This window comes from Epinephelus fuscoguttatus, linkage group LG18, assembly GCF_011397635.1.
Source record: "Epinephelus fuscoguttatus linkage group LG18, E.fuscoguttatus.final_Chr_v1".
Taxonomy (NCBI): Eukaryota; Metazoa; Chordata; class Actinopteri; order Perciformes; family Serranidae; genus Epinephelus; species Epinephelus fuscoguttatus.
This window is the reverse complement of record NC_064769.1, coordinates 37781338-37807852: the sequence shown is the minus strand read 5'-3', so window position 1 is coordinate 37807852 and position 26515 is coordinate 37781338. Positions and strand designations below refer to the sequence as shown.

General features: G+C 43.7%; 1 protein-coding gene across 1 annotated transcript in view; it reads right to left on the bottom strand.

The window, feature by feature from the left end:
- Positions 1-26515, bottom strand: part of ttc28 (tetratricopeptide repeat domain 28) — a 215064-nt gene that overhangs the window by 105246 nt on the left and 83303 nt on the right. The gene's annotated exons all lie outside the window — the stretch shown is intronic.

Sequence of the window (26515 nt, the reverse complement as noted above, 5' to 3'; positions counted from 1 at the left end):
AATAATTGTTTGCATGAAAAGTGTTCTAAAATGTTATGTTTAAATATGCAAATCCCAAATATGTACTGGAGTGCAGACATTTCTTGAAGAAAAATCTGAACATTGGATAAAACCAAGCACACAATTCTTGTTTCATTTTGTTGACATATCAAAGGAAGGTTTTGAATGCAGGACTTTTTCTTATAGTGGAGTATTTTCACAGTGTGGTATCAGTACTTTTACTCTTGCAAAGGATCTGAACACATCCTCTTAACCACTGCACACACACAAACAGCTCACACTTCATTAGGACCCCTCGAACATTTCACAGCAACATTCGAGACAATGAATCATGACATCAAATTCATGAGGACACCCAAACACCACTCTTCTTCTCTGACTGCCGACCAGACTGTAACTTAATTGTCCTGTCTACCTCTCTCTTCCCCTTCATTCTTCCCCTTTTCTCCCTCATTTATCATCCTGCCCTCTCCCCTCCCATTTAAACATAATCTGTCATGACAGCAAATGAATGAAGACAAAGAGGAGAGGAATTAGATTACATGGCAGCTCCTGTCCCGCACTGCCACTTTCTGCTCCCGCACTGTCTTTGTCCCGTCCTCGTCTTCAGACAGCTTCATTGAAACGAATGGAGCCGCAGGGTCACGACTAATCTAATGCATTAAGCCTTCAGTTGGCGTGTTGGTGTCGGGAGCAGAATGTGAACAGGACACGGTGTCATTTCACTGTTGATTAACACAAAGTGGGATAAATGGTTGGTAATTACAGCCGGGGTCATATCCCTTAAAACACTGAAATCAGTCACAGCTTCAGCGATAATATAATCATCTCTATTTATTGACCTTATGGCCTTTCGTTCTATTTGCGCTTTTGTCTTTTAACTTGTGGTTGCTTTTGCTGGCTGTAGTGAATACAAGTCAAAAGTTGGTTCACACAGAATACTTTACATTTCTTAAAACTGACCTGGCAACACCACATACATCACAGATATCACATTGAAAAGATTACTTCTGGCACAGTTACCTACGACGTAACTGTGAAAGCAAGACATCTGAAGGGCTTTACAAAATTTTAATCGATTACGTCACTATTTTCTGACATTTTATAGACTCAAAATATTATATATCCATATATAATTCAAAGAAATAAGCAGTTGATCAAAATAATGCAGCTGCATTGCCATATCTGTGGACGATGTGCCCCATGGGGGGCATGTAAGCAAAGTAAAAGTGGTCCCAGCATTGAGCCCTGAGGTACACCGCACTAATATATGCAGCAACAATACTGTCTGTGTGAACACCGCACACATGCAAGCCACAGCAGTTAGGTGACGCAGCCATCACGCATTGCTCATGCATGCGATGTGGCCCAGGCCTTAGGGCTGGGACACATGCAATGACTTTTATCGCCTGGAACAGATACTGAGTGCTTCTCTTGTGCCTACTCTGGGGCAGCTTTTAAGGGTGCAGCAGCAGGTTGCCCATGAAGTTGCACACCGACTATAACCAGTAACATATCTACCTAAAAGAAATCCTGAGTCCCAGTTCAGTTTTTAAAGTGTGTTTTAGGGCTAAAATATTGTCTGTGGTACAGATGTAAAGCTCAGGGTAGCCATGCACTAAAATGATCATCTTCATATTTATCAGAGACTAATGTTTATGGAAGAGAGAGAAGATATTTACCGGCTGTGATTAGTTGTTGCTTGTCACAAGACATGCAGTGTGTGTTGCCGTGTTACAAAAGTTGAACTGATTATCTCAGGGCGTAGTCATCACACCCTGAAAGACAGGTGCTTGGGAACACTTGCATGACACCCTTGCTTTTGAGCATCATGCTCATGTACACTGAATACACTGGGTTTGAGGGTGCAAAAAACACGGTGTGTATACGAGCCCTTAACTCAGGGGTCGGCAGCCTTTGCTATTAAAAAACCCATTACTGGCCAAAAAGTTGTGGTTTAGAGGAAAAGGCACCAGGTCGTAGACATATGACACTCATTTTCATTGATGAAATGTTAAAACATTTTGAATTCAATGTATAGGCTACACATTTTTACAATTGAAGAATCCAATAATCACTTTAGGCCTGCAAAAATGACAGTGTTCAAGAATAACTGTTATTCATTTCCAGATGATTTTCTGTCAAAGCCACAGGAAGCCACTGGGGAGGGTCCAAATAGCCGCATGTGGCTCCAGAGCTGCAGGTAGCCTCCTCCTGCCTTAACTCAACACCTCAACATTTTTTACATTTTCAAATTTGTAGTCTTCAGCCCTCAACTGATGCTGACGAAAGTGACATCACTTTGGGAAATCAGCTTCAGCTCCCTCTGGAGACACTAGCGGCTTTATATCACTTATTTTTCATCACATACGCAGCATCACTCCCCAACACCTGTGAGCAGACTTTGATGTGTAAAATCAGCAGAGTTCTCCTTTAAAAGGAGACACATGACCTTCTATTTGACAGGAAGGAAACCACTTTAAAGATTCAGCGGATATATCAATGTAACAATGGCTGAAATAAAGGATGGCAGCTCTGTTTTAGCTCCTGACGCTGATGCCAAGTGTCCATGCTGAGGAGAGAGAGACAGCAGCCCGCCCTCTGACCCTGGTCCAGGCTGGAGAGGAGAGCAGCGGGGCTGGGCTGAGATGAGGAGCCGGGCTGGTAGCTGGGGTGACATATGGACGCCCCACCTGTCTGCCTACCTCTACTTAGCACTGCCCCTCAAATCTGTCGCCGTCACACTGATTTGGCTTCTGTATGGAGGATGCAGTTTTTCCCATTTTAGGCATTCATGTCCTATTCTTGACTACTTGTGATTGGGGAGGATAATTTCAGTCAGATGAGGGTGATTATATCAGAGGAGGAGAAGTTACAATCATAGCAAGCCGGCCATTATCTCTGCATGACTGCGTGTGAGTGAATGTACGGCACAGTAGGTAAGGCTGAGTGTGTGTTTGTGTGTCAGAGCTTCTTACCCCCATCAAGGGTGTAAACATGCCAGAGGCAGACAGAAAGTGACAGCAGGAAGAGTCTGCCTCCACCATCAGCACCTCCAGCCTCCCGCTCACACACATCCTGCCTATTAGCTCAGTCTGGCTACACTGCCCGCTACGCTCATACAGGGGGTAACAATCCAGACAGTCTCGCAGACACACACAGACGCCACCTCTCCAACATGAACACACTCTGTCTCATTTCTGTCTCGTCCTTGTCTGTCTCTCAGCAGTTGTTCTGGAGCATCTCAGAAAAATCTTGTCAGATTAGAGTCTCTTGTCTGGCCGTGTCTGGCTCGTCTGGTTCGCAGGTATTTCACACTGATTCCCAATCGAGCACTTAGACAGCCTCTTCAGCATCAGCTGACAGGTCTGTGTCAGTTACAGTGAAGTGATCAATAAAAGGGACAGGACTAATCCTGGCAGCGTGTGTGTGTGTGAGTGTGTTTGCACCTACAGTACTTATATTTGTGTGCATTTATTGATGCGTCTCCTCTCTGTGTTCATGCATAAGCACCCTGGGAGCTCTTGGGTCTGTGCTTATGAAGAAAACTAAACTGAAGCTCGACTTTAAAGCCACTATAATCAATATCTGTAAAATAATAATGCATTAAATGACAACGTAAAGAGAGTTATCAGGGGATCCTGCAGCTCCCCTTGGATTTACAGCACTTTGTAGTCAGTTCCAGCTCATTATTTATCTGTCCAAGCCACAACGTCACCATTTTGGTTCACTCCTAACACTCTGATAACCTCACTTTAAGTGGAAAAATCTCTTAAACCCCACTACACACTAAAGCCTGACTTATGGTTGCGACTGACACTTTTGATGAGTGTTGGTCGACGGAAATTAAAGAGCCGTGCAACAATTTCAATCAGTGCTTCAGCGAAAGGTTTCAGTTGTGTCCAGTAACCAGATGCCATCCTCGAGCCTGTTTGTTTACTTCAACATATCCTCATTCAACGGTTCATATGATATCCTACTAATCAGTGCCCTATGACTGATGTCACGCCCCGAATGTTAAGTTACGTATGAACATAAACTTACAGTGGCTAGGTTTAGGCAAAGAAAGTAACTGCGGTTTGGTTCAAAAGTTTGATATTTGAATAAAAAGTAAAAACCCATCGTGCACTACCTGCTCCGCAGCCAACAACAGAGACACACCAGTCATGTTTCCATTTAGTTGTCAAGCAAAATATTAAAGGGGAACTAATGTTTTTTCAACCTGGGCCCTATTTTCTGATCTCCTTTTGTCTAAATGAGTGATAGGATGTTCAATATGTGACATGTCTCCAGTATGAAGCTAGGGCTGACCTGCCTGCAGCCTGTGAGCGCGCGCTATATTAAATAATAGGGCACTCACACAGCGTCAAACAACGTCACAATACGTCCACTAAAAGTGCATTTTTTTCACACAGATAGGCTCGGATTGTTAGTATAATTATCTGACAACATAATGGAAAGGAGAAATGAACGTGTGTGTTTACCTTTAGCTGGATTCAGACATGTTCCTCTGCCTGTCGCTGCTCCCTCTCTCTCCTCGTCTGTTCTTCAGTTTCAATGAGCTCTGCGTCCGTGTGCGTCCGTGTACTCCGTGTTCAAATAAATACGGGTGCTCACCAAATTCAAATGGCTCAAAATCGGGTCAAAATTCGGACATGTTTGTTGTGGCAAGTCAAAACACTCAGAGAGTGAACGTCTGGCTCTGAAATCTCACGTCTCGCGAGATTTGAGTTGTTGCAGGAAGTTACCGCTGGAGTAGTCTGAGTGGGCGGAAGTTTGCTGCATAGATCAGCCTCTCATTGGGCGGAACGAGCCACCCGCTGAAGTCCCGCCCTACCACCTCCGGTTGTGTAGCAGTTTTCAACCGTTTTCAACACGTCCTTTACTAACTTTTGCGGGGATGTAGCCATTTTTCTGCCATGGTTCACGTCCTGTAGGTGATATTTTTGTGGGCGTGTTACACCAAAACTTGTTTCCCCCCGGCAATATTTTTGCAAGCGCACCATTGCTTAGGCACCGCCCAGAACAATTGTGATTGGTTGAAAGAAGTACAAGCAGCGGGGGAGTTTTTTTCTCCAATCTCAAAGTGAGAGTCGGCCCAGCCAGACCTTTCTTTTCTTGAGAAAGGTCTGGTGAGTGAGACTACCGTTGAAGTGACCTTACAAACACGAGGAGTTACTCTGTTTGGAGTAGTCATGGCTGAATTTTGACCCGATTTTGACCAACTGGATCTGGATGAGCCATTTGAATTTGGTGAGCGCCCGTATTTATTTGAACACGGAGTACACGGACGCACACGGACGCAGAGCTCATTGAAACTGAGGAGCGGACGAGGAGAGAGAGGGAGCAGCAACAGGCAGAGGAACATGTCTGAATCCAGCTAAAGGTAAACACACACGTTCATTTCTCCTTTCCGTTATGTTGTCAGATAATTATACTAACAATCCGAGCCTATCTGTGTGAAAAAAATGCACTTTCAGTGGACGTATTGTGACGTTGTTTGACGCTGTCTGAGTGCCCTATTATTTAATATAGCGCGCGCTCACGGGCTGCAGGCAGGTCAGCCCTAGCTTCATACTGGAGACATGTCACATATTGAACATCCTATCACTCATTTAGACAAAAGTAGATCAGAAAATAGGGCCCAGGTTGAAAACAACATTAGTTCCCCTTTAAGCAAACTTTTGAAATGTTGCCAAAAGAAAATCTGTATTAGACGAGTTTTCGTCAGCTGGTTTGGAGCGAATGAACCAGGCTACACAAAGTATAGTTTAGTCAGAAGTTGGCGGTATAAGCTACCCTTTACACATGACTCTGATCCGCCAGTGAACAGTAGAAGAAGTAGAGGTTGTGAACTGGAAACAAAACAAGAAGCCTTGGCTGCTGAACACATCTACAAGAGAAAAACAGAGTGAGATCTTCAGGAATTTGTTTTTAATCGGGGACGTTTTAATCGTTCTTTCATGTCAGCTAATACTGGTCATGTTTCACATGCAGAAACAAAGACAAATTGATAAAATGGTTCTAATGCACTGGGAGACCTCAACAGTGAAAACAGCTGATGGGTCATGTGAGTTAAACGTTCCCTACTTCAGAACTTATCTGGCAATGGCATTTTCAGGTCCCATTTAGCACATGAACTCTTTTAACACAAATGCTAAAGTCACCTCAAGCGCATAAATCTTTTGTGCAATTTGAGAAGTTTTTAAAAATGATGCCATTTCCATACAACTTTTTTTTATGTGATACTTCAAAATGTGCATAAAATATGTTAATGGATACCACTACCCAGAGGCATATGCCAATTCTTTATCAAAAGATCACCAAGCAACAATTCACCATGAGGGGGATAGACACCAAATGGCAATCCATGAAATTAGGTGGCATTTCACTTAAGCCACACTTATTAACCTCACTGTGGCACTAGAAGAGAAGTCAGGGGATCACTGAAGTCAGTAGGATTCACCCTCTGACGACCATAATAGTCTGTACAAAAATTAAAGGCAATTCAACCAATAGCTGTTGAGATATTTTCCTCCGAAGCACAAATATCAACTTGTGGCACTAAAAGGAAACTCGGGAGATCACCAAAGTCAGAGGAATTCATCCTCTGGGGAACGGGAATGTCTGTACAAAATGGAAGGCAATATATCCAATAGTTGTGAAGATATTTCATTCAAAACCTAAACGTATCAAAGTCAGTAGGATGCAACCTCTGAGGACCATGATGGTGAAGGCAATCCATCCACTAGCTGTTGGAATATTTGCTTCAAAACCACACATATCAACCTCACTGTGGCACTAGAAGAGAAGTCAGGGGATCACCAAAGTCAGTAGGATTCACCCTCTGGGGAACATGAATGTCTGTACATAGTTTTAAGGGGATCCGTTCAGTAGTCGTTGAGATATTTCAGTCTGGATCAACATGGCGGACCAAACAACCAACCAACCAGCTACAAATGACTGGCGCAGTTGAAGCAGTGTGTGTATTAGAGACATGATGGCAAACAAAATGAAGGAGGGAGTGAGAGATACAACGAGAGAGGTGCTATATGTTGGAGTGTCAGAGCAGAGGATGCACACCGGATGAACAGATGCTTCAATTACTGCTCGTAACTCACATTAATCGAGAACAGATGGCAACACAAGTGGCGGGAAAGAGAAAGAGGGGGTGAGCTGGAGTGAGAGGGGATCACATAAAGCAGACATGATAGAGATTGATGTCTTTGCAAATCAGACAATCTGCCTCAAAACACACAGACCAAAGCTTCACTCTCATTTCATCTGGACACAAAGTGGATTACACCTTATTCTTCCAGCCCCGTTGCTGGTGACTGAACAGATTTAACACTGTGCAGATGATGTGGAAGAGGAAGATGTGGCCTGGAGTAATTTGTTAGTGAGGAGGCTGAGGGGAAGAAAGGAGAGCTTCCTCACACACCTGGCAGCCTGGAGCCAGCTTTCATTTTCTCACAACAGACAAACAACAAACAGGACCTCACACTACAATTGACAAAAGGATATAAACCTGCCCACAGCATCTTACGATTCTACCTGTGGTCCCAGGATTAAGTTGGAATCCTCAACAGTAGTTTAGTGCTGTTATTAAAGGATAACTCAGTTTTGTTAGAGCTTGGGTCTTACATGTGTTTTTGCCATCGGTTATAAGACTGAATTCAGTAAATGTTCACTGGTGAGAAGAAGGATAACTGCTGCATTATTAAAACAAGTCAGATGGAGCAAGAGATATGATCAGGTTGTACGCACACCAACAGTTGATCCAGATTATATAGACTATTTTATTTTAAACGGAAACCAAGCGCACCAAGATGTTGGTCAATTGCACAGGAAAACTATACAACTAGGTGCACACAAAAGCTGTATCAAAAGCCATATGGCCCCTAGACTCACAAGTCAGTCTTTAGACACTTGCTTAACTAAAGACTGATGACTTTCTCCCTGATTTTGTGTTTAGATGGGCGGATACAATTTCACAGTTTAAAAAAAACTCCCTACGTTGCAGAACCAATAGTAAATCTGCAGGGCGGCCCTTCGGTGGCTCGCTGAACTCTTGTGCTTGTAAACATAGTCCCACTAGAAACACGTGTAGTGGTACAAAATGGCTGAGCCGCGCTCGCAGAAAACGCCGTCAAAGTTAGTGGATGTTTGTCATGTTTGCGGCGACACATTCTCGCCAATTAAAAGAAACAAACATAATCTTTTACAAGGCCATGACTCATCCGTCCGGGTAGAAAACCAGCAGAGCTTTTAGCTATGTATATATATATATATATATATATACACATATCACATTTTTCACATCGCTGTATCACCGTTTAGACTAATCCGATGTTTGTAAAGTCTATAAACACAATGATTGAACAAACATTACTATTTCTGTGTGCACGTTAAGCTGGGCTAACCGTTAGCTGTTAGCCCTGTTAGCTGTTAGCCCTGTTAGCCGTTAGCGGTGTCTGTAATAGGTAATAACTCATTAAATGGTCCGTTAAAAAATGTTTTTTCCAGCGGATATCTTAGTTACAACATGATTGAGCTAGCAAAGCAGTTTTGTGTTGCTATGTGTGGTATTTATTCAGTTTTGGGAAATCACGATGTCTAGAAAGCATCAGTGGCTGCAGCTGACAGGGACAGCTAACAGCAGCAGCAAAGCCTCCCGTTGTCGGATACGACATGAAACTACTCCAGTTAGCTCAATCATGTTGTAACTAAGACATCCGCCGGAAAAAATATTTTCTTCACGGATGAGCACACGTTTGATAAAACAAAGTTAAATCTCTCGGCATCCATTTTCAAGCTCTCTGTGTGTTTGTTTCCTTGCGAACGAGAAAAGGGGGAGCGCACATTTCCGAGTAGGCGTGTCCTTTTCAAAAATGCAAGAGGCGTTGCTTTGTTGCCGGCCGTTTTTGCCCGTGTGTTAAACACACTTTAGAAAGGAGTGTCCCCAGACTATCAGAAGGCGGAGATCTCTGATTGTCTGGTGGCGAGACTATATGGCCCCATACCTCTATTTTAGCATTTGTATTAATAAGCCAAATTTGTTCGTGTTAACAGGTAAAAATATAACGTCTCCACTTGTCAAATGCGCGTGAAGATGACTAAATATGCCCTGTTAACAAGTACACTTCTGACGTCTTAAAACGTTTGATATTGGGTGCAACCATTTCAACAATTTCGGAGGGGACTGGATGATATATAACATGAATGCTTAAGTCATTTGTTTTACTACTGCTTTATATTTTGGTGTCATGATTCACCTGGTGGAACTCCAATTTAATAAGTCAGCAGTGATAAAAATGTATAAACTGAGACATCAAGGCAGATGAGTCGAACATTACCTGGTAAATGTCAACTTAATTCACTTTACATGGAGCTAAAATTCTTAGAGAATTATGTAAAAACGTTTGCCTCGTGTTACTGTCTGTTCAGGAGTAGGTTTTACCGTGAGCTAGCTCGGGCTCTCAGTTTTTTTAGTTTAAATTTAACCTTGGTTCTGGTAATCCACGGTTTCTGGTTGTGGAGTGATTTAACTGTAGCTTTGTGGTACAGTTTCTTCTGTTCTTTTACAAATTAACTCCATCACAGACACAGACAATTCATTGATTTCATCTGTGACTTTAACGGTGGTGTCCTGGATTCATCTCTTGCGTCACAGGAGGCATCCGCAGCAGTTTGTTTCCAAGTTTAGACCTCACCAAATCTGGCCAAATGGTTGCTCCTCCTGAACTCATGCAACGCTGCTCTGTAACCACCTCTCAACTGTGCACAGCAGTGATCCACAGTGTTTATTCCGAGCAGGAACAGGACAGCATCTCACATTTCCACCGTCACACCCGTCCATATTCACAGTAAAGCACAGACTTCTCCTTCTCTCACCAGAGTCCTTCACTCTGTCAGATCGGCATATAGAAAAAGAGTTCATGGTTGAATGACACTGTGCAGTAAGTTTTGGTATTACAGTTCCTGATATCCTGTTGGTAACTGATGCTGCATGGAGGTCATCCAGTTTAACTTCCAACACCTGTACAATGGCTAGCAAGATGCTAGGTCAGCTATGCCCATTTCTTCTTCGTCTTTTTCTTGATGTTTACATTTGAAAACCTCAATCTGATAAGCTAGCAGCTAGTTAGCAGAAGTTGACAGACTGGTGAGCTGATGTCCTCATCCCGATGAGTGACTTGGAACGACACACGGCTGCTGTCCAACGCCAGCCAGCAGCTCTATCTTCCTCTTAAATTGGTTTCAAGAAGTTTACACTCTAGCAATGTTAGCCAAACTTTCTTATTTGAATACAACAGAGCATAAAGCAGGGTAATTGGGAACAAATAATATTTCAATTCCAAAGCTACGAGTTTGTTAAAAGTGAGTGTTGAAATGACAGAGGGTGTTGCATGGTCTACAGATTGTAAGTTGACTTGACTCGACATGTTAAGCTAACCTCAGCTGATAAAACCTGCTTTAGCTACAAATCTGAAGCCTGAAGTTTCAGTAATTAAGATGAATTTGATGTTTCATTAGTCACTGTTACCACTGTAAACTAGGCTATACGTGCAGTGCTAGAATGGGACTGAGCAAAGGGTCATTTTTGTGAGTACAAAGTTATCATCACTCACAGAAACAACGCCCAAAACCACTAAAATAAGCTGTATCCTTGCAGATGTACAGTTTTCTGGTGCAGGCCTCAGATTGAAACCAGAGGAAGAATTACTGTCTTTGTGTAAAAACAGGGGTGAGGTGTTACTGATGTCACTTGGCCATCACTAAAAAACAAGAGGGTTCATTTTGCCAAGTCAATCCCCCACTTATCCCACAGTAGGTGATATAACGACATGCTGCGTGAGTTGTGAGCTGCGGGCTGTAAACCTCAGAGAGTGAGATCATTATTTAAGAGCCTGAGAGGGTCTGAGGGAGTCATTAAAAACAGCAATCTGTATTTGTAAAGATGCCTCTTTGTAGAATTGAATGCACCTTATTACCAGGGTGAAGTATGATCAAACCCTGCGAATTTAAACCAGCAGCCCTCTGCAGCAGTGTGCACTTACTCACAGTCTAGGAATTAACAGCCCTCTCATCTCGCAGGGCGGCGTGATTCAAACAGGTTCTTCTAATAGACTAGTCAGCCTGTAAAGCACTGTGGCGGAGAAATAATGCTGCTGAGCCAGCAACATGGGAACACACAAACACACACACCCACTAAGGCCATTTGAAAAAACACGAGAAAACCTCACTTAAACCTGTGAAACTGAGTCAGTAGAGGGGTCTAGGAATGAGTCCTTAGACCCAGGAATGAGTTAGCATTTTAGCACTCAAGGTTGCCTCGTCTCAAAGTCAATAGTTTTTTGAATTTTTGGTTAGCGTGCCACAAGCTTAAGAGACACGCTTTGTTCTACGACATAAAATATGTCAGTAAAGATCCTACTGGTGAATTTGGAAGATTTTAGTTGTCTTATGGCCAGTATACACTGTGCGATTTTGGGCTGTCCCAGACGAAAGATGGCCATCGTGGGAGAAATGTGGCGATATCTTTGGTCGTGGCTCTAAAACGGTGGTCTACTGTGAGACAGGTTCAAGGACGGCAGTTGTCAACGTCTTGCGACCAAAGATAACCTGAGATAAAATTCTGACAGAAATTTAGGATGACTGTCTCACAGCGTGACAGCTGCTACGACCTACGTCTACTAATCAACCAATAGAAATGCAGCACGAAATGACACAATGGTCACCACGACACCGGCGCTAAACCCAAACAAATGATCGCTTGCCATGGAGGTAAAACAAACAAAAAGAAGTGTGTGGAACTCCCAGAAAGAGGAAAGTTTGGTGGAGCTGTGGCAGCAGAAGCCTTGTTGATTTGATGTTTCATGACCGCCAGAAAAAAGACGCTGCATGGAAGGAAACTGCGAAGGAGCTGCAACTTCCAGGTGAGCAAGCTACCTATGGTGGCGCAGATGGATGAGGCACGCTGATGCGGTGCATGGTGATGACACTGCATATTGACGTACGTTGTAACCTGCGATTCAGTAGTAAACAGCCATCGTACAATCTGCACACATCAAACCTGACGTCGTACCAAAGTTTATTAGATCCACGTCTCACAGTGTGTCATGCAATGGTCTTATAAGATTGCTAAAATCGCACAGTGTATAGAGGACATTAAAAAGGTGAGTAACAAGTGGCTAAATGAGACTACAGAACATCATCACACCAAACAACACATTCTCACTCCGTCACATGTCTACATTTGGTCATGGACTTTCCACGTCCACATATGACGTCCAAGGTGCGCTGGGTGTGTTGGTTGTTGACGTTCTGGGACGCCGTGTCAACTTCAGCCTGTTACATGCATTGTCTGTTTTCAAAATACACTTCTGTTTTGAAGAGCGAGATAGTAGTGAGCTCGGATTAAGTTGAAAAGCCTTTATATCAAAACATGGCTGGTTACATTTAAACACTGACCGGTTTTGACTCTCTGCTCTTCATCAGGGTGCAAAAGGGTGGACAGGTGTCAAGCAAACATTTTATAAGCTTGGAAGGAGGCATCACCCAATCCTGATTAATAAGTCAGCACAGGTGGTTGACAGCAATGGATTACAGTAAGTGGCCATTTTGAAAGTGACACGTCTCCACAAGTGTTTAGAAATAAAAAGGAAAATCCCTGTGCTAAAATGAAAAACTACTAACCAAAAAACGAGTAACTGTCGAATTAATTTTGCTGTTGCAGCTGATCTAGAAGGAGCTAGTTTTAAAACCAAAGTCGTGCCAAACAGCAGTGAAGTGTGGCCGGCGGCGAGCTGGACCTTAATAGCATCGCAACTGATGCAGATAAAAATAAAAGATGAAAGTTCAGTATTTCCCTCTGAAATGTAGCAGAGCAGAAGCATGAAGTAACAAAAACTGAAAATACTCAAATACAAGAAACTAAAAACTACTTCAGTACAGTATTTGAGTAAATTAACTTTTTTCTTCCACTAGGTATTTATGAAACCACTGCTATTTACTGACACACACACACACACACACACACACACACACACACACACCAACTGTTCTCTGGTTAATCTGCATGAATATTTATCACTGTTTCACAGGGACACTAGCTAAGATGCAATAATTGAGTTGGAGTGGCCATAACCAGTGTTTCCACTGGGACCAATAAAGACGTTACACGACCAGCTGTGGGCTCTCGCTCACACAGACCTGCAGAGACGCTCTAATGGCTTCACAAGTCTGTGTACAGCGGTGTGTTAGAAGCTCTGGAACAGCTGTAAAGGCGGAGGTGCGTCCGAGGCTTTAAATTTTATAAAAAGGACGTCTGCTTGACATAAACCCTCGTCCATCAAGGACAGAGACGAGTGGTCGTCTCTTCTGTGGGTCTGTGTTGATGTTAGCGTGTCTGAGTGCCTGTCGATGTGCAGTACCATATGCAGGGTCATCAGTGACGCCCCCGGCCATCATATGCTGAGGGACCACCAAATTTATCTGGAGCCAACAGATGAGGCGTCACCGTCTGTCTGATGTAAGCGGAGTGGAGCCGAGCCTCTCCCAACATAAACCAACAACACAGGTCATTAACTGTGTTCAGACTTCAGTGGACACAACTGGGAAGAACTGCTTCACAGTACAGTGTTATGAGTATTAGGTAATTACATAACAGTTGTCCGGGTGTGATTCTAACAAATATCCAAATATATGGTTGCAACCAAGAGGCAACTTCTGGCAGCTGAAAAACAAACCCAATAGGGATGCATGATATTAAAATTTTTGCTGATATCCAACAACTGATAACCGATCCTGATAACGATATACCTACTTTTGTCCCCACCTAATTTTAGTCATCATCAACTCTCTTCTGTAGTGGAATTAGCATCATATTATACATGCATACTCTTATCGTGACGGCATGTTGGCCAATTTTCATAGTTTATTCAAAAGCTGACATTGGTTGATACAGATGACGTGCTGATATTATCATGCATCCCCAGAAGCCAACGTGGAAAGTGCCAAAAAACTGCAGTTCCTCTAATGGCCACTTGAGGCTGGCTCCAAAAGTGAGTCAATCCCCACAGACCCCCACGTTAAAATGCCCAACTCTACAGCAGAAATAAACTGCAGACCAGTTTCGGTGGGAAAGGACAGGGGGCCAATAGGTAATCAGCCAATCACGTGCAATCAACTCAATGCATTTAGTCCATGGTGAAGACGAGCTGCTGAAGTTCAAACGGAGCATCAGAATGATGAAGAAAGGTGACTGAAGTGACTCTGAACGTGGCATGGTTGTTGGTGCCAGACGGGCTGCTCTGAGTATTTACTGGGATTTTCAGCACAACCATCTCTAGGGTTTACAGAGGATGGTCCCAAAAAGAGAAAATATCCAGTGAGCCAAAATGCCTTGTTGATGCCAGAGGTCAGAGGTCATGGCATGGTTTAAACACCACAGCCTACCTGAGTATTGTTGCTGAGCGTGTCCATCCCTTTATGACCACAGTGTACCCATCTTCTGATGGCTACTTCCAGCAGGATAACGCACCATGTCACAAAGCTCACATCATCTCAAACATGACAATGAGTTCACTGTACTCCAATGGCCTCCACAGTCACCAGATCTCAGTCCAATAGAGCACCTTTGGGATGTGCTGGAACGGGAGATTCTCATCATGGATCAACTGTGTGATGTCATCATGTCAATATGGACCAACATCTCTGAGGAATGTTTCCAGCACCTTGTTGAATCTGTGACACCAAGAATTAAAAAGGGGGTCCCACCTGGTACCAGCAAGGTGTACCTAATAAAGTGGCCTGTATATACTTAATATACTGCCCTGCACTAACACTTTCAGACAGATTTATATTTGTGTTACAGGGCTGTATGAAAGTGCCTTGAACTGACACGTAACAGTTTAAAAATATAGATTGTTTAAGGAAAGCCCACTGCTGGTCCTAAACACTTTCTATATTGGTCAGGGCCACAGGATCAAAGTTAAATGGGCCGATGATGTGTTTAAGTGTAAGTCAACACAGAGTAGAAAACATTTTTCAATCTCCCTTTGAAACGTGATGTCTGGAGGTCAATAATAAGGGCCAGCTGACACATCCTTCTCTTTTTATCTCCTCTCAGAGAGCACACAGCCTCACTTCACTGCAGCTGTTCCAACACCCGATCCACTGCTTCAAACCTCCACTCTCCACTGGCTCCTGGTAAACAGGATCTCCATCTTGAAGGTATAAAACACACCACGGGTATTATTCCACTCAGAGTGCACCTTATCATGCTGAAAGTCTGTGTGGATAACCTGAGTGGGACGTCACCTCGGACATCTAACCTTGGCGTACAGGCTGAATTACTCTGAACCGAGAGCTCTAAATTAAAGAAAGCATTTTCTCTGTCACACACATACACACAAGTGATCCTAGTTAACCTCAGCACACAAGGTTTATTCCCCCGGTGACCAAAAGCAATTCCCTTTTTCTTCTCTCTCTCAGCTCTACTTTATCTGTAAACCCAGACCCTGAGTCATTCCCTCGACCTTTCCATGCATCAGCCGCCATCTTTGGACCAATCTACCTCTCTCTATACTACACACATAAACACACACACACACACACACATCAACACACACACATACCGCAGCACTCACAAGAAAAATATGCATAAAGGAGGAGTGTGAAGGGGAGGAGGACAAGTGGCCTTCTGATCCTGTTAACTGCAGAACAGCGGAGGGGTTTGGTTCGCTCACACTGGGTAATTAGACTGTCACTCAGCCGGCTGCTGCTGCAGTTTGTGTGTGTGCATGTGCTCGCGCTGCGTTTGATTGCCTCAGTGACCTCTGACCCTGAGGGAGCACATATACCTGCTGGGGAGGAGAGCAAGGGTCAATGTGAAGAGCTAACAGAACAGAACTGTAGATCTGATTCAAAGGGTCGGAGCACAGAGAGAGAAATATTGGCTTGTATAAACGGATACTCTGCTAAGTGGGGCTGACATTCATGCACAGTGAAGTGGAGCTACAGCTACAGCTCGACTACTGTCCTTGTCCCAGTATACAAGCACGGGAGGGGAATCCATTTATTGAGCCAAGTATGTGCGACTCCTCTACGATAGGTGGAGATATGCCCCCTTTCAGCTTGTTAGTATTGGACCTTTTTCCTGTTGACCTATTACGTCACAGACCAAACAGTGGACAAACAAGTTAGCTACGGTTAGCTAGCTGCTAACTGCTACCATGGTGGACAACTTTACAGCTCTGTACATTTGGTCCGTCCAAAAAGTCACGGCTCTGGATGTAGATTTCTCCATGTTGTTACCGGCTTCTTCTTCTCTGACACATTTAATGCTAATCGAGAAACTGTGGAGCATGCTCAGAGCGCCTCGGCCAGTTTGGGTCTGATTGAGTCACATGATCTGGGTGTGTGATTTCAGTCACACTAACATGTTTACATGCATAAAAGTCCAGTTTTAGTCAGACTGACACGATTAATCGATGTTTTCCGATGTCATGTAAACGTAACTAATGACTTGTATTAGCAGGGAGATCCATTACGTCAAACCAAGCGCTCCCAGTTTCTCCTGAGGCTGTATCAGCAAAGACAAGCGTGCATTATTTATGCACAGAAAGAAGAGGGCAAGACAGCACTGTAAACAAATCTGAGAGTGACAGAGGGGTTAAATGTAGTGAGAACAAAGCTCCTCAGGAACAACAATGTGCCTGAATCAAGGAAACCCAGGGATGGTGATGAACAGCAACGTCCGAGGATGGCTTACTCTCCTAACACAGAACAACATGCAGTAGCTGTCATTTCTGCAGAACATGGCTGTATAAAGACAACTGCATACAGTGTTGAAGACGGGGCCTGGTTCATTCCTATGACAGCTGCTCATCAAGCCAAACAGATCTACTGCCATGCATAAAATTACCCGGATGATCGAGACTTCCGCCAGCAGAACTGTTCACTTCTGGTCTAGCTCTTCGCTAACTAGACTGGGGATAAAGTATTTCAATTGTGCACATAAGTACGTAAGTTAAGGGGGCGGAAGTCCGAGTTGGGGTCGATGGGTCCAACAATCACTGCTTTCACCCAGGAGGCCCGCAACATTGTGAAGCCAAATCCTGTTGGGTTTTTTCCTTATACACAACCACGTGATTTAGTTGGCAAAACGTAACCATGTGTGTTTGCTGTTAAAGGAAGAAAAGGTCAATTCACGGGATGGTGGCATCATTTCACCGAAGTTGTATCTTGTATGACTTAATGTGAAAACACAACCCGGTCTCACTCCACGTCCTTTAACGTCAGCATGATACACGGCTGGTCGCCGGTATAGTTTAATGGTGCTCGATGGCGTCGTGGGGAACACAGCGGGACATGAACAAAAGTTAAGGCGACCAAAGTGTGAATAGGATGGTGGATGGGTCTGTCACCTGGGAGAGCGGTGTTTGTATCCCGCAAGATTATAAAGCCAAACCCTGATCTTTTTTCCTAAACCCAACCATGTGTGTTTGTTGTTGAAGGGAAAAAACATCAATTTACAGTGTTACACTGATGTGGTGCTTTTATTTTGAAAGAAGACTGTATGCAATTGATACATTTCCTGTGAAAACAGAAGTGTATTTTGAAAGAAGACAATGCTATAATGGCAGAACTTGACACGGTGTCCCAGAACATCAACAACCAACACACCCAGGGTGCCTTGGACGTCATATCTCAGCTTGGAAAGTCCATGACCAAACGTGGACATGTGACGAGGTCGAAGTGAGAATGTGTTGCTAAGGTCCGTAGGATTCATCCTCTGGGTACCTCAGATTTCTGCACCAAATTTCATGATCATCCATCCAGTAGTCGTTTAGATATTTCCGTCTGCATCAAAATGGCAGAACAACTTAAAAGCACCTCTGATAAGAAACAGGCACACTTTGGATGAACACATCTATATACATCTAAAACCATCACAAAAACAAAGTCAGTTCCTGTTGCCCGACCAGTCTGAGCTTTGAAGTGACAACAAAGACTTAAGTTAGTCGAAGAGATGACTCTGATCACCACTGGTCACAGCATTTGATCAAGGGTCTTCTGAAGAGTAGACGAGAGACTGCGATTATTTTCGTTGTATTTAGCTATCTTTTCAGAGTCCCAAAGAACCAAGAAAAAAATTGTGATTAATATTTTGACCATTTATTTTCAAAACAGTCCTTTGCTCATCTTTTTCCCAAGGCCTCCTTCACTTCCTCTGCCTTTACATCTCGTGTCCTTCTCTTCCTCTCCTTTGTTACACCTCTAATGTCTGAACTAAAGGCAGGGTCAACACCCTCCTCCTCCTCTCCTGGTGGTTCACCATCTTAATTAGAGCCAAATCATCCAGTGAGAGATGAGGAGAGGTGGAGGACAGGAGGGGCGAGGGAGACGGCGGCAGCACAGAGACCTGTGATTACTCTGGGGGGGGAGGACGCCACGCATCATGCAGTTCCCGCTCACTGAATCAGGGCAAGGACAGAACACACTCCTAATGATTCCCTACAAAGCTAATTAGAGCCTCTCTGTTTCACATCCAGCCCCACAGGTTGTGATAACTCATACAGGAGCAGCCACCTAGTGAAGAGCAGTCAGTCATTTATCCACCGTGCCTTTTGGTCTTTCAGTGCTCCTGATATCAGGATTCCTCGTGATACAGATAAACAGATTTGCTGAGGTCCCACTGTGTGCGTTTATACATGTGTACCTATTTTTTCTCTCCAGTGTAATTGATTCATTGACAGCTCTTTTATTCAGCACGGCTAATCCAATAAACGGATTATCAGGTTAGTATACGGAGATGTTGGTGGAGGGGAAATAAGTAGACTGTACAGCACTGTAAAGCAGAGACACACACATTCAATTCCAACTGACCGTTCAGTAAACCCTGCATCAAGAGCAGGGATCGTCCAATCACAGCTTAGCAACCGTAACTAGGCTATAGCAAGAAAAACTCTCTGTATATAAAGACTTTTGAGGTTTGTGTACTTTTTGGTCTTTTTAAAACCAAATGGCCTCAAAAAGTGTAAGAACTTGATTTAACTGTGTATTTATCTGTTCTAATCCATCCATCCATTTTCATCCACTTATCCGGGGCCGGGTCGAGGGGGCAGCAGGCCAAGAAAAGCACCCCAGACATCCCTCTCCCCATCTCCTCCTGGAGGACCCCGAGGTGTTCCCAGACCAGATGAGATATATAATCCCTCCAGTGTGTTCTGGGTCTACCCCGGGGCCTCCTACCAGTGGGACGAGCCAAGAATATCCAGCGGGAGGTGCCCAGGAGGATCCTGATAAGATGCTGAACCACCTCAACTGACTCCTTTCGACGTGAAGGAGCAGCGGCTCTACTCCGAGCTCCCTCCAGATGTCTGACTCCTCCCCCTATCTCTAAAGGCCCTGACACACCAAGCCAACGGCCGGCTGTCGACCAAAGTCGGGCCGTCAGTGAGCATCTGTTGCCCTTGTTTTTGCGGTGTGTCCCGCACCGTCTGCACTTCAGTGTAGGCGACTTTTTGGCCGATTGAGCATGTTGAATCGGCAGCGGAGCTTGTCGGTGAGAGAGATCACTCTGATTGGCTGTTCAGGTTTTATTTCCTCGCCCCTGTAGCGAGTGAATCTGCCTGTAGTGAAACCGGGGCTAACCGGTGCTTCCTCCTCAGGCTCCACTTCACTCAGCTGCCCCACAGACCCGCTGCTTCTTCACACTTTAACCTGAATAACAAACCGGAGCTAGCTGGGAGCGGCTAGCGGAGCGTTAGCCGCAGCATGACCGGAGGGAAGCACAGCCAGTTAGCCTCCGCTAGTCTCTGAGCTAGCCCCGGCTCTCCGTTTGGATCCAACCGGAGCACCGAGCCCTGGTTTGTTATTCAGGTTAAAGTGGGAAGAAGCAGCGGGTTTATCGGGCAGCTGAGTGAAGTGGAGCCTGCGGAGGAAACACCGGGACCGTCTGGATGTAATAGTCCGTGGAGGTGCTGCGGTGCTCGGCTGCACAGATAGGAAACCCCTCGGCTGACAGGATGTACCACTCTCTCACTCCGCTCTCTCTCACGCAGGCGCAGAACGTACGTGCTACTTGGCCGTCGGATGTAGTCCATGTAGTGTGTTCAAATGCAACTGACACAGGGCGACGTGAGGCGACGTAGACGACGCAACAGTTGGCTTTCGTCGCCGCTAGTTCTTTGATGCCGGTTTGGTGTGTCCGCACCTTAAGGCTGAGCCCAGACACCCTACAGAGGAACCATATTTCGGCTACTTGTATCCATTATCTCATTCTTTCGGTCATTTCCAAGAGCTCACCATAGGTGAGGGTTGGGACGTAGATGGACCAGTAAATCGAAAGCTTTGCATCATTGCTCCTGCTAACTTACCTACCAACAGTTGAAACCACCTACCTCCAAGGACAAGGAGCACATTGTTAACTAACAATGAATCACCGCCTTGTGTTTGCATGCCTCTGTGAACCAGCCAAGTTACAGTTTACATCCATGTCTTTTCAGACTCATATGGAGACATGACAGTTGACGGTTCTTCAAATATGGGCGATGCTGCAAAGAAGCTACAGATTCTAAAACATAGATGCTTCACACCTTCAACCTGGCAGCACACAAGATCTATACAACCAGCAGAGACAGAGCTTTGAGGATTCTCTAGTCGAACGTGTTGGTTTATCCAGCTACAGTCACAGATGTAGCTCAGATGCATTTTTGGACTGCCTGCCTGTACCATGCGTGAGCCAGTTGTTTTTTATGTTCATGTGACACTTTTTTATATCATTAGTTTCTTCAAACAGCAGTGCAGCAGTTGTTGGTGTGAGAATATACTACATGAAGTCTGTGGTAATGACAGTTTTCACAGTTTAGTTTTTCCCCTGAACAATCCTGGAAATCTGCCATTTAGTTCCTGGCAATGTCACGTTAAAAGGAGCATACTAAATGTCAAAACATCAGGCTTAATAAAAGTATGTCTTTGAAAAGCTTATTCTTTGGTATTTGCTGAACTATTAGGTTTCACCACTTCACCTTTCTCACAACAAACACTGCATCTCACAGGCATTTATTTTCAAAAGCAGGAGCAATGCAAATTAGATTTTGTGCCACTTTTTTGACTCACACGGGGAGCAGACGAGGACCTTCTGCAGTTTAAGAGTGAAAATCTGAATTCTGTTGGAAATGTTTTTATGCACGTCTTCTGAATACGACAATCACTGCTTGCTTTCAGTGCAGGTTTTGCCTTTAAAGTTTTTTAATTTGAGTTGCTGTGGAGGGACGTGTGAGCATGCATTTATTAAGCATCAGAAGGAAGAGATGAGTGATGTCTGATTAGACTGAGGTATCTGACATTTGAATTCAAACCTAATATCCTTTAATTGGTAGATTTATGGTCAGTGCTTAACAGCTGGTGTAGTTTTTAATAGTGTAAGAATACAAGACTGAATCCACTTATTGAAACTGAATCCTTTAAAATCCCTGAATCTAATTACATTACCACATTTACAAGTAATTTAACTACCTAAAACTCAAGTCTAATTAATGTTGACAACCTGTAGCTACAACCTGAAAATGAGACGGGCATCAGAAGATATTAAAGATTTATCAAACCTGACACGTTGTTAAAACAGGTGTAGCCTTGTGACTTGTATTTCTCATGAGTGATCAAAGTGCTGGAGGTCCTGATTCAGAGATATTTAATAGATCAGCCTTGAATATTGATATGTATCAAAGTTCAAACAGGAGATTCCCCTGAAATTGACGAGATGTGATCAGACAGATAATGTCTCTCTGTCAGCCCTACAAGAATTAAAGAGTTATGTCTCTTTTCCCTCATCACCATGTGATGCAAGGAAACCAGAACCAGAAACACTGATATCAGTCCTGGTAACCATATTCTTTAATTTTAAAGGTAATTAAAGTGAATTAGTGGGTTAGTTCTGATGATTTTTCACTAGCACCAAATGATTCGTCAAACATCAAGCATGTCTGTTGACTCGTCTTAAGACTTAAATATGTCAATAACTATCTAACGGATCACCATGAAATCTTGTGCAGAAATGCATGTTCCCCAGAGGATGAATCTGTCAGACTTTGGTGATCCCGAACATTTCCTCAAGCAGCACCATGAGGTTGACATTTGTAGCTTTGAGTGAAATATCTCAACAAGCACTGGATGGTCGAACATGAATTTCTGTACAGACATTCAGGGTGCCCAGAGGATGAATTCTAATAACTTAACTTCTGACTTTTCCTCCAGCGCCATAATTGGGTCAAATCTTACTTTGTCCAATACTTTGATTTATGACCAAACACTTGCAGAGCTAATGACCCTCTATTAGCCTCAGCTGTACTTTGTATTTGGTGCTAATTAGCTAATATCAGCAAGCTTACGAACTTAGCTAAAATGTTGAACATGGCAAACACTACACCTGCTCAGCATGTTAGCACATTTAGTTCAATGCACCGAAGTCTGACAGGCTTAAAACCATTAAAATAAAATGTACTTATGGAACCACTGAACATCCGACTCCTTAGAGCTGGCATCACCAAATAGTGGACCGCGGCTCAGGCATGGACCAAGTAATGGATCTATCTGGACCTGTGTCCAATTTCTGACAAATGAATGAGTGTTGTTTGTTTCTCTCGACGGTCACGGCTAGACTACAGGCACAGATAGTCCAGGTAATATGGCAATTGTTTACTGTGATTATGGCACCACTCAAATGAGTCAATCAAATTGATTGTTTACCGGAAGAGAGATGTGGTAATGAGAGGACATAAGCCCCTTTTACACTGCCAGATTTTTGGTGAATGTTGGGCCATTTTGCCAGCCAGCTGCGAGCGTTTAGACACACAGAGCCGGATTGGCGAGTTGATCCGAGGTGCCCAATTTTCCGCCTCGTAGGGTAGACATATTGGCACATTGTGTATAAACAAAAGTAGGTAGGTGGCATTTTGCTGCACTCCCCGATTTTGTTTTTATACTGCCAATGCTGAAAAAAGACTGATTGGGCTTTCCTGCAAATCTGCACAACTCCTGTTTAAAAAGGGCTAGTGCTTGCTCAAAAGTTAAGGAAGTTGACACAGAAAACAGAGTGTTTGAAAGTGAACGGATGGACCAATATCTGTTCATTCTTCTTTTAGTGCAACAAAATGCTGAACAAGACTTTTTTTCGGTCACTAAAATGTTACCTTTGACTTTCATAAACTGAAATCACTCTGATATAGTGACAGCTACAGCTATGCCTACACCTATACTCTTTGAATCTGGCGCTACACTAAGGTTAAGTTACCCAACCAACATTGTCGCCAACTTGTCAATGGATGGCACCCACTTGTCACTGAAAGCGGCCACGTCCTTAATTCTGCAAAACTCTAAGCCTTCAGTAAATTTACACGGATGAGTTACTATAAAAATTCACTGCCAGTACAGCTGTCATGAATGTTGAAACTAGCTATAGAGACCAAAACTGTTTTTATTTCTGCAGTAAAGTGGCCATTAGAGGAACTGCAGTTTTTGGCACTTGAGCGTTGGCGTCATTTTTCAGCCCTGGAGGTTGCCACTTGATAAAAACACAGGTGCAACCAAGAACGACAAAATAAGAAGACAAAATGAACAAAAGATATACATTGAAAAAAGAGAGGAGGACATGCACTACAGTCTTTTCTCCTAATAAAAGCTTCATTATTCAACAGGAGCCCACTCAGCTGTGGCTGTGCATATGCTGAGGAAGTCGACGTTCTGCTGCTGCCACTGTCACACACAATAATTATTAATGAAACTGGTCCCAAGGGTCAATTAATTTTCAGAGTTAGTACAGCTCCTTTTCTCCTCCCTGCCTCCTTGTTTCCTATATGAGCTCTGCTCCCTGCTCCTTTTATTCTTTCATTAACGCTCCGGGCTCATCAGTAAGCATGGCCCACTTTAGGCTCAATTTAGACGAGCTGCTTCTATATGAGCCAGCCGGTGAATTGTGATGTCACGCCCATTGTCTGCCAATTACAATTCAATTTAGCAGAAGAAACGCTCTGGAATGTGATTATAGGCGATAGATGGTGTGTGTGTGTGTGTGTGTGTGTGTGTGTGAGGCAGAAAGTGTTAGCGAGCGCTCATTGTGTGAAGAGATTTGTGATGTTTTCCACCTTTCACTCAGCACTTTCATATGCTGAAGTGGCTTCCAGTTCTTCGTCCTCCTCCTCCTCCTCCTCCTCCTCCTCCCAGTTCTCCGGAGACTTTTCCACAGTCAGTTGGCTTAGCTTTTTCAGACAGCGTGACATTTGCACCTCCCCACTGCCTCGCTAAGCTGAAGCGATGAATACAGCAGGCAGCGACACACATACACACACACACACACACACACACCATACTGTACATATGCACATACTAGCTGCAGGACTAGAAGAGCAGAGTCTGATAATACGTGTTGGAAACCTGTCTGTGGTTTTATGTGAGCATGTCATGTGTTCAACAGCTTTTTATCTGCATTATTTACAGCACATATTCCTCCTGTGCACGCTGCCTCCGTCACTTTGCACACCAGCTCACTGCGACTCAAAACAGATGAGGCAGGATACAGATTTACACTAACTACAAATACTGGAAGTAACGTTTATCTCTGAGAAACTAATTCAAACACACACAATTCAACATGTCAGATCTGGGGGCTTTAACCTTTTCTTCCGTGACTTAAATGCCCTGAAAACATATTTCCTGAATCAGCTTTTCATTATAAGATATAATAAAATAAGATAAGCCTTTACTGGTCCCCTGAGGGGAAATCCAGTTGTTGCAGCAGCACTAGGATAAAAAATAAAAAATAAGAGGTACAGTATATAAAACTAAGAAGAAGAGAAGTAAAATAGTGACCATACAAGAGCAATTAAAGTGACCGTATGTCAACAGCATACACATGACTAATGACTGCGTAATGAGACTTGGTGTTTGTCCACATCAGTGTATCATGGCAACTAGAACTGCCTCATGGTTGCATGCCTCTGACAACCAGTCAAGTTGCAGTTTACATCCAGCTCTGTCCACACTCATAACTAAGGATGGACCGATACATCGGCTGACCGATATATTGGGCCGATATTTGAGTTTTTTACTTGTATCGGTATCGGCCGATACACATGTGGGTTCGCAGATTTATTTTTCCCTGGCATGATTTACAGACAGGCATCCACGGGCAGCTCTATGTTGCTGAAGACCCTGCAGCACACATGCAGCGAATCCTACTGTGTACAGTAGTTGTTGTTTTATTTATGCTTCAGCTTAAATATTTGTTTATTTTATAAAGACATTACTGGAAGATTTAAGAGCACTGAACTCTTTTTTTTATTTGAATGTATAATAATAACAATAATAATATTCTACCTGTTCTACCTCAACTTTCCATCTTGTTTTAGTATTTTTTACTGTTCAATAAATGTTTCTTATTTTAAACTTGAGACCTGTAATATTTGTTATCATTGTGTCATTTTTTTGATGTAAATTGAGGGAGCAAAAGCAGTATCGGCCCCAGATATCGGCTCAAGAAAATCGGCAGTCCATAATCGGTCATCGGGGTGATGGAAAAAAATCGGTATCGGCATCGGCCCTAAAAAATCCATATCGGTCTATCCCTACTCATAACGTCATGAGTCATTGTGACGTTGACAATGCTTCAAAAATAGATGTTGCTGCAAAGAAACTACAAATTCTACAACATGTATGCTTCACACACATCTTCCCCCCGACAACACAGAAGATCCATCCACCTTATTCCTAGCCTCCTTGATCCCTTGCATGAATTATGTGTGCCACTTGCCACGCTGAAAAAAGAAAAAAGCGATCCGCACACCGAAAGAGCTCCCGTATGCAATTTTTATTTTGCGTGACGTTTCGAGCGTGATGCTCTTCCTCAGACTGCTAGACTGCCGGGCTTCAGGGATGTGTGTCCTTTTCTTTATCATACAACTTGCAATGCTGAACCAGAACCGGTATTTTCTACTGGTACCTAACAGTATGCTAATCCTCTTTCGTAGAGTGATTACGAAATAAAACGTGAAACACACCACCTGTTACACCTCAGAAGGAAAAACATGATATTAAGTCTCTCTAAGTCTGTCTTCCTTTTTAACCAAGCACGTTAGTGGTTAGCTTGCCCAAGCTAGCTTATGGTTAACATTTCCATCCATCCATCCATCCATCCATCCATTTTCATCCGCATATCCAGGGGCAGGTCGTGGAGGCAGCAGGCCAAGCAGAGCACCCTAGACGTCCCTCTCCCCAGCAACACTTTCCAGCTTCTCCTGGGGCTGGGATGAGATATGTAATCCCTCCAGGGTGTTCTGGGTCTGCCCCGGCATTAACATATTAACATGATATTGTATAATATAGATCAATCCAAAAACCAAACCGAAGTTTCCAGGGCTTTAAGGCCACAATTCAGTCAAATTAAATGTTAACTCCTCCAGAGGCTGCTTTCACACCTGCCCTGTTTGGTTCAGTTCAATCGAACTCAAGT